The following is a 10,503-nucleotide window of genomic DNA, read 5'->3' on the forward strand; positions in this document are numbered from 1 at the left end:
ATGGATATCGCTAATTTCCGCAAAATTACATCACAGCAACACAAGAGCATCGCGCAGGGTCCAGGTTGCTGATCCAATTGATAACATTTTTGTCGCCATTCTTGATGGAAAACCGATCGCTGTAAAAAGAAATCTCTGTTTTTCACGAATAAAAAATATCCATTTTCATGTCAAATGTGTAAAAGATTTTCAAACTGGAAAAACAAAAGTTTGGACAAGCTCGTTTCCCGTTATATATCACAGTTACACCATTCACACCCAATAGAACTGGACATTAAAGAAATTTGAAATTCGCGATGGACCATTAATGCTGGACATTGTCCATTGGCAAGGTCATAAAACATCGTTTGACGCTTTCCCGATAAATCACATGAATCGGCTTATTGCAGGAATTGCGCTTTTGTTTATAACCCCCTTAAATCTAATTAAAACAGTAGCCTTGCGTAGATATATTACACTCATACCCTAGCTGTTATCGGTTGCCCATATCAAAGGTACTGTGGACACATGTGATTTAGAGCAAAAGTCAGTGGAAATAGCATGGAAACCCTATCACAATAAACGAAATGAGTCGACCAAATTAATCTATTTGAGATCAGGTATCAGTTAAGTCGCCGATCAAACAAGTGGGACCGGAATGTAGCCAACAAAACGTTGTTTCTCTTATACCCCTTGGTTTAAAACAAAAAAAACCAGGTCATTTCTCGTCTATTGTATGCAGGAACTGTCACCTGCCACAGCAGAAGAAAAATGAAGCAATCGGGTACAATTACCAAAGTGTGCATACAAGGCTTCTACACAAGGTCCCAAGGTGACTACGAATTATAGAGAACGAGACTTGGAAATCCAAAAGTATTGCTGTACTTCAAAGATTTGCATTTGTATTCTTCCTGTATGAATAACATGCTTTAAGATATGCTTCAAAATTCTACTAAACCGGTTAATTATTTCCCCATCTCGTCATTAAACCAAAAAAAAAAAAAGGGGGAAAAACTTAATCACAACCTGAAATCAGAGAGCAGCAGGAATCAAAGTTAATGTCTTGGGAAACATTGTAAGTTATACGTCAGTTTTTGGAAGTGGCATGGACGGTTTTATTTACTTATACTTGAATTTGTCCAAACGTTTCATGCAAGACTAGCCTCGGCCGGTTTATTTTACACACAGGGAGTTTATCCAGGGTATTCGTGATACATATATTAAAACTCGTAACGGTTGAGAAACTTCAAACTTCAAACACAAGGAAAAAACTTGGGTATTTGTACAGGGGTGTGTTGATTATTCCTCGCTCCAGGTACTCTGCATTAAATCAACGCGCCTGAAAAAAGATTGGCAAAATCATGCGATATAGTATTTTTTAATGGTGACGTTTGTTAGAAGCATTAAAATATATCTGTGATGTCTTGAAAAAGTAATTTGTGAACACGGTAAAATTTATATGCTTACATGTATATGATATATATGACATAGATGTTAAAATATGAAGCAAAAACCGACACACAAATCTGAATTGTATACAAAGTAGTCACATGATCTCAACCTACAAATCAGAAGTCTTTCTTGTGAGAAGGAAAACACCTCCCTATCAGCTACATCATTCAAATATTGGAAGATGCTTATCTAGCAGAGATGTGATTTAAGGTTTTTTTGGGTAGTAACTGAAAACTACGTTAACGATCGGCTGCACACGTTGTACATCCGCCAGCAGAGGCTGATGTGATAGGCATTTTCTGTATATATCTGATCAAGACACGGGGGAAAACAGTATTTGATTAATTAACTATTTCCCTATAGTTTTAATACAGGAGTGCCATTCACTTAATGAGAGAAGTTCTCTCTCCCCACACTAGTTAGTGTGTTGCCGACATCTTGAGACGATATGGTAACATCATATTTTTGTCTATATATGAACATCAATCTGCTTCTTAGGTTTCACGTGGAAATCGGAGGAAGCATTACCAGTCAGCTGTTAAAATTGATGTCCATTTTATGGATGAGACATTCGAGGATTGTAGAACGAATTACATAAATCAAGGGGCATTTGGCAGAGACTTTCACCAGGTGTGGCTAAGGCAGGGTGCTGCGTGGTGCTTATGAAAATTAAAATTTCCATTCTTACTACCCCTAATCAATTCCCGGTCAAACAGGACGTTCGCTGAAAAATGAAATTATGATATGAAAGTTTTTAAAAGGAAATATATTAATGTGTTATAAACGGAGCCAACATAAAAGGCTGCTTCTCCATCTCTTAATAATTTGCTTAATTCTAAACACGTTCCATTTCGGGATTATGAGTCCGTTCGCATTCTTATTCGTTATCTACATAGCGCCACTCGGTGTGTAGGTTGCTAAGTCAGGGAATGCCTACACTGACCGCATTGAGGAATTGGGTGTAATCAGAAAACACATTCCATCTGTAAATTATGTCTAAAAAAGGGAATTCGAGTTTTGTTAGCAGCCATGATTTAGTCCCAGATTCACCTTGGTTTCTGTCCTTTTTGTGTTTTTTATTGGTTCTCTGTTACATAGAATGACACATTAATTTTGTTTCACATCGTGTTTAATTTTCAATACAAGATATATACCGATTTTTGGGAAGGATTCTGCCTGCCTTCATCTTTGTATTTCGGGGATACCATTGGAATATATATCATCGTGTTTTACAAAATGGTAAATGCATTTCAAACCGCAACGGAAAGACACACACTTTTTGTGAACTTCATATATCTCGCCCCGCCATTTGCAACAACTTCGACATTGCATGACCCTTTTTAATGCAATTGACAGAGAAAGACATATTGCTCCTTATTAATATCACAGCAGTTTCTGAAAAATATGACTGCATTGCTCTATGTACCCGAGTTAAGATTTTTTTTAACCGTTGATATTTTTGTGGAAATCAGACATTAAAGATTCAGCGATGTCACATGAAAGAGATAGCGGTATCTTTAACATGAAATTTTAATATTTGTATAAATCATGGACAATCTACCCGGTCCGTTGACTGGCAGGGAAGAAGCCCGTCATCAGCGACACATCAAAACCCATTCTTTGGTATCAATCATTCAGGGGTGAGTTGTAACGACGCTCCGGGGACTTCATCAAAACAAGCTATTCCCGTTCCATAATTATAAACGTATGAAATGAAAATTGTAAACTAATATATTGCTTCTTTTTACTGTCCTCAGTCTCCATCCCCAATCTTCACCCCCCATCCTACTCATCCAGTGAGTTCGGAGGAGACACGTGTTTGGGTTGGTTATTTGGGATTTGTCCCAATAGAAGGACGTCGAGCAAAATCTATATCTCTTTTTCGGTATTTCATGCTTGAACTTTAATTCACATGTGCATGTAGATATGCCTAATTCAACAAAAAATATTGTAATGCATATGTTTGAATTGAAACTGAAGATAAAGAGACTCCTCTCAAACACCTGCATTATAGAGAACCTCTCCTGTTTGAATTTATGTTGGGACACACTATCTTTGAATTCGCAACATTTTTTTTTTATCAAATTTCCTTTTTAGTGTATGTATATAGTGTTTTTTTCTCATACCATGCACCAAGCTTTTTACTTAAAGACGGGATTTATTTGTATTATTTAATCTATTTACATTATTTAATTAATTGCCGATGATGTTGTATAGTGTCATATTTATATCGCTATTATGTCATTTTCTCCTTTACAACTTCTCTCAGCAGGTCTAAGTTAGTATTCAAAGAAATCTGTCTAGATACAATGGCGTATTGTATATAGTGTTTCATGGGGTTGTACTTATTCGGCTCATTAATATTATGTTACTATTTCCTCCATTCACTTTTATCACAATTTTTATTTGTGCTGAAGTAATCAATTTTTCATTCACACAAGATATACAGCGGCAAAATGCCTTTACGAAACGTTTGTTGTAAAAATGTAAAACGTTTGAGCGATCTCGAATAAAGAGTGACATACAATAAACAAGAATAATAGAAATAGAAGATAGATCTCTTATTTAAATATCAAACTGGATATTTACATGTTCGGTGTGTGTATTTGTAACGTTTTTCGTTTGTACGGGATTAATTTACTGGCCTATATATATCCAAGAAGATTAAATTCTTATTATCAACAGGACTTTCGTAGGTTTTAGAAACAAGAACTTAAGAAGATTATCTTATTAATAATGAAATATTGAAGCACAAGCTAAATGCCTTAACGTTTTGAATTTCACAAAGGGGTTTTGAAATATATCACAAAAAAATTAAACGTGTTAATTGTACAATTCAAAGAAAAATCATTCTGGTGTACTGTGTGTGTGTATTGACTTTTCGACTTGTCAGTTCATTTGTTTACCATAAAAACCTTCAGACTGTATATAAAAAATGTGAATAGCTGACCCACTGAATGTAATTCATTGACTGGGATATAGAATGAAACGGTTTGATAGGTATTGATGGTAGTTTATACGCGATTTGAAAAGACAGGCAATCTGGGGTATGTTACTACTATTCACAATGAGAAGTCCACTGTCCCACTAAACGTTTGTGAATTTGTATCATATATTTTCCAGATAAATTGGAAGGATATGACTTCAGATATTTAAGATGAATTTCACTGTTATTTTGGGGAAACTTTTAATGTTCTTTTTGCATTAGAATAAATTGGTTCTGCAATAATTATCTTTAGACTTATTTTTATGATCATTTCAATAAATACTTTAAACTTTATAGACAGTGTTTTAATTCAAACATATTCATTCGGAGGGCAGTCAGGCTTATACTGCTGTAATGGAGTGTATATAGGGTTTCTCCCAAGTCTCAGTTGTTTTAACCTGATTTTCCAGAACAAATTATTCAGGTGGAAACTCGCATATTTTGAATGTTTTTATGAACTTTCAGGGAAATAGTTCGTTCTCTTATCCACCGGCCTTGTTTGTATTTCTACATCAACTGTAGAAATGCAAAATGTCCGGCAGATACTGTAGTGGACCAAAGCTTGCATGTATTGTTTGTCGACAGTTTTGTTTTGGCGACAACCAGACTGTTATTTTACGCGGTAGAATGACCTCAACACACGACTAGAAGGCGTGTTACTGATATTGTATACTTTTTTTAAAAACAGGAATTAGAACAGAAACAATTGCGGTTGAATTTTAAATGCAAAAAATTGTAGTTTTTTGACCAGAACAAACTTATCTGTCTTTAAAGCTTAGTAATAACAACTCGGACAAAGGATGCGATAAAAGTTTTTAAAAAATGATCATGCTTGAATGCGGAAGATCGTTGGGGTGCGCTTAAAACTTTGTACCATGTGGTATAGTTGGACATAGAAAAAGATCTCTCTCTCTCTCTCTCTCTCTCTCTCTCTCTCTCTCTCTCTCTCTCTCTCTGTTCACATTGACCCAGCTCTACAAGTTTGAATATACAACGAAATGGAATCCCTTGTGGTGCTTTTAAAAATCCCTCTTGCATCCCATGTGGTCATCCCCGGTGAGAAGCATTGACTCCCCGTATGGGATTATAGACGCACCAGTAATTTAATTTATTAAAAAGATTGCTCGGACACGTGTTTTTGTCTAGGTATAATGAAAATTAGAGGGAATCCGAGTGCATTTCATATGTGTCCTTGTTGACAGCTTTTCGGGATAATGTAATAGAATCGATCGAGATCGGGATGTTGAAACCACGAACACGACTATTCACTCAAAAAAGGCACATCTTAATCAGCGTCAGATTTCTATCATTCCAGCAATATTTTTTTTCCCTGAAATAATTTTGGTTGCTAATTTCACTATAAGAATACTGATTACTTCAAAATTAATTGGAGTTTAATAAGTCCAAACTCAACATCAAATTCCATTTCTTTGTAAATCTGGCGCTCGATTATCACAATGTGAGTAGGAACCTGTCCCTGTTATCAATGATCGTCATATTTTAAAACTCGTGGTCTTTGCCCTGAAATGCACTGCTTCTGTTGTACCTTAACTCGCGTTGTAAGATATTTTGTTTCAAAGAATACATTCATACCTTTTGAAAAGGACATATAATTAAGAAGGAATAGCAATATCCTGTCCAGGAAGTCATTTTACAAAAGCATTGTGGAATCAAATCAAGCCCAGGAGTATTTATGGAATTGTCATTATTTTCTACCACTATACATGTAGTACTTGGAAAATGAGAGAGAGAGGGGGGGTATGTAGGTGTCAACGATCGTGGGATTAAAATTTTATTCTTTGAACCTCAAATGTTTAAAACAATATGTCATCCGGTACAGACGACGTACAGTGTTAGTGATGACGTACAGTGTTAGTGATGACGTACAGTGTTAGGGATGACGTACACTGTTAGTGATGACGTACAGTGTAAGGGATGGCGTACAGTGTTAGTGACGACGTACAGTGTTAGTGAAGACACGATCTTTAAAAATTACCAGACGCTAACACAATTATTTTTTTTTTACTTGCGCTATTCGTAGCATAGCATTGCATAATGGTAGGGCTCTCTAATTGAAACCCAAACACTTGGAGATATATTGCTCGTTGTCATTATCTTCGCTTTCTTTAGATATTGACATCTTCTGCCGGCGGAGAGACAGTCCGTTTCCCGTCTTCTACAAGTGACTGTAATTAAAGAGCGGTTAAAACAATGATTTTATTGACAGATTAAGGCATCTTACACTGCAATTATCGAGTTAGGCGAAACACCGAGGAATTAGTCAATATTACCAATTATGTCTTTTAACAAGGGGGCGTGTCGCTGCAGAGCCAAGAAAATCGATAGAGTATTCAGAGAAGACGAGGATACCTTCCACAGAATTGAGTTTGATGAGTTCGTCATAAAATGCGGGTTGAAATAAAGACTGTTATTGAAAATACAGTTTTATTGTGGAAAGTAGAGCAATAAATGATTGAATGTAGTCATAAAATTTACAATAAGCAGAAAATTAACAATGGTATATTAACCACAGATACCGGTTGGTTAATTCGTTGCAACTTGATTTTCATTAGCTTGATAATATACAATGTTGGTAAATTTTTCTTTTGCTGAAAATTTACTTGCAATAGGATGAGCTAAAATGAACCAAAGATTCGTGGGAGATTATATCTTTGATATTTTGAAATACAGTCAACACAGAATCTAGATGTAAAACAATAACTCGGGTCAAGTCCAATCACGTGAGCGTACATCCTGGTAAAGTCTCCAGGTTCGGGTTCGTGATACAACCCTATCGTGGCGCCCTAGTACCTCGATCTCGAGTTACAGTGATTCATTGTTGTCATTATCTTCAAGATCTCTTTGGGACGACCTTTGTTTTTGCTCAGTGATATGTGATAAGCTAGTCTTAAAACTAATTGTAGCATTCTTGAGAAATTGTTAGAATAAAGCATTCACAATAAGTTTTTGTTCTCTTCCAACCATGTGCAATGAGCTTTAGTCAGGTTTTGGTGACTGTGTGTGTTGATTTTCATCACCTCTTTAGAGGTCTTCTACTTTTTATAACATTCCCTACATTTCGCTGGTCTTGACTAAGGATTGTTGATGTAACCAACACATCTCAATACACTATGCACTGTCCATTAGAAAACTAAACAATACGTATATTTAATTCAAGATTTGAAGAAAACACTTAAATTCTCTCTCTCTCTCTCTCTCTCTCTCTCTCTCTCTCTCTCTCTCTCTCTTATTCATTGGGGGGGGATGTCACATATCACTGGTTTTATGTTGAAAGATAAGTTTAAGCTTTAAATCATTACAGATTAAATATTTTATATTCCGAAAGCCATAGCATTGGTTAAAGATATATACACGAGATTGTATGTACATGTATTTCCTTTTTGGGGTTCGTTAAAGAGAAGACCCACGAAAACGTTGTGTACTTCTGCACTTGCTTGCGCACATCGTGTAGGGAAATGACAGAACCATAGGCATAATTTCAGCTCAGCAAAACGGAATGTTATCTCACGAAATTTGTTTCTTTAAAAAAAATTGACACAGTCATCTTACTGGGAAGTATATTTCAGTTTGTGTACGATAGATGAACATACATGATAGTATACTATCATTAGTAATCTTTATGTCTATAAGTTGTATTTGCTTTTTTTAACTCATAAACAACAATAGAGAACCCCCTCCTCATCAAATGAAGAGAAGATTATAGCGAATACAATTTCATTTCTTGCAGGTTATGATAAAAATAAAAATGGAAAGAGACAGAATCAAATTAGTGGCGAGTAAAACTGGGCATCCAGACACAAAATTGACACTTTCTAGATATACACATGCACGTACACTTCAAGGTTTACCCCACTTATTTATTTTACCAACCTAATTTGGATACAATGTTCATAGATCTGGAAAACCATCACGCCATTCTTCCGTGGAAGAACACCAACTCAGGCTCGGTGTTGCGGCGTGACTTTTATTACCAAGAGGCTGGTTAGTGTCTTCTTTGATCTGCTCCAAAACACCGTATCATTCGTGTTTTAGAAGTTAGTAAACTCTAATAACGCTTAATGATTTAGCTTCAAAAGAACTGCACCTGCATCATAGTATCCGAAACGATATTGATAATAATCCGGATCAGTGACCATGCGTCCACTACCGATACGGGCTACCAGTGATATCAGCATATTTTGTTTCTTGTGTGATTTATAAGTAATATTTTTGTGGATCGAGAATTTAATGCAAAATTTGACTAATGCATAAAAATATTAATATTTTATGAAATATTGCTACGGGCTAAACTACAATTACTTGAGATGTACGCTTAATGTTATCTAAGAGGCTTTAATGTCCCTACTTTTTTAGGTTGGGAGCGGTGAATGCCATTTCTTTAATTTACTTGTATACATGTCAGTTACTTTGAAAACATAATTTATTTATTGCAGTTACTACTGCAGTACTCTAAATGCATATATTAGTTCTTCTTGGACACGATACCCGTGCACTTCAGAAGGACAACAACTTATTGAAAATAAACTTTGTTTAGCTTCGAGTTGGCACTCTGCGAGTCTATTGCGTCAAGTGGTTAGCTTTACACGTTCGTTTTATCTATATTTACAATATATTGGAGTAAAGATTACCGTGTGACGAAACACTTAAACTTTGTGATTTACATCTACGGCTAACAAAAGATACAGATTCGCCATATTGACTTCTGATAATGAGAGCCGTTAGGGCCATTCAAATCTCTCCATCACCATAGACCAAGCTTGTCAGATAGAACAATTAAAGACCACATTTGCTAATATTGCAAAGTAAGAGCACATTAGCATTAATGGAACAATGACTAAATAAAATGTGATAGCTTATACGCTGAGCAGGTATCTACTTTGCCCCGTATTTGATCGCGTATTTGAGAATGCAAATATGTTGACATACAACTATTTTACGGCAATCAAAAGTGGATCTGGTTAGAGTGGTGCCATCAATCGTTCTTTTATTTCCGGTGACAAATATCGGTTTTGGTCAGACGGTTCCTCCGCTCTCGTCACTTGATATCCCCCCACGCTTTAAAATTATATTCATTATGTACAGTATGTGGAATATTTCAACTAATTTAGATGCTTTTTTTTTTTTGGCACACAAAATGTCCGTCAAAACGAGACGCATCGAATCAGCGGCTAGTGGCTTGGAGAAGTACAATTAAGAAAATTGTGCTTTGACAAATCTATCATCGATATTAGCACTAATAGGATGAAACGAGAAGTATCATTAATATTTGTCTAATATCCATGTCTGTGATTTATAGCGAACACTAGAATGTTTTCACAGCGTTTATTTTCCCCATCTATTTGAATTAAATGAGGTATCTTAATTATACAAAGTGTTTTAAGGCATCAAACGTTTCCCTAAAACTGCCTATCTTGTTTCAAAGAGTGAAAACTAGTTTCATTATACCAACCATTCAACTTATGGATCATTAAGTTTTTACAAATAAAGCAATGGTATTTTTTTTGCATTAGTGTGCATTAATATATATGGTTGATAACTGAAATGCAACACTAATTCTCCATGACGAACAGGTTGAATAGGAAGGGGGAATGTGTGTATATGATTTTGAATTGCACATCTGCTCTCAAATGTACCAGAAAACTTCACAAATATACATCGATATCGCTTTATTCATATTTCTGTTTATTTTCGTGTACATTTCCGGTTCATTAGATCCGCCTATACTGATTATTGATCCGCCTATACTGGTTATTGATCAGCTCAACTATTCCTGATTCTTGTTTACAGTCACGTAATGAATATCCATGATTTCCGTTCATACCGTGTCACACACAACAAATTGATGTAGACTGTTCCACGGGCAAAATTAAAGGATCCTTTTTTATACATGCACATACTATATATTTACATTAACTTCCAGTGCCCGTGGACTGTTCCACGTTTCTTGTACATATTCATTATAAAACAACCCGCGGTCCAATTCCTTACAAAACTCAAATAATGCTTCCATTACATCAGAAAGGAATATAAAATATGTCAATCAATATCTCAAAAGACTTTTCTTT

The sequence above is a fragment of the Ostrea edulis genome, chromosome 9, assembly GCF_947568905.1.
Source record: "Ostrea edulis chromosome 9, xbOstEdul1.1, whole genome shotgun sequence".
NCBI classification, from domain to species: domain Eukaryota; kingdom Metazoa; phylum Mollusca; class Bivalvia; order Ostreida; family Ostreidae; genus Ostrea; species Ostrea edulis.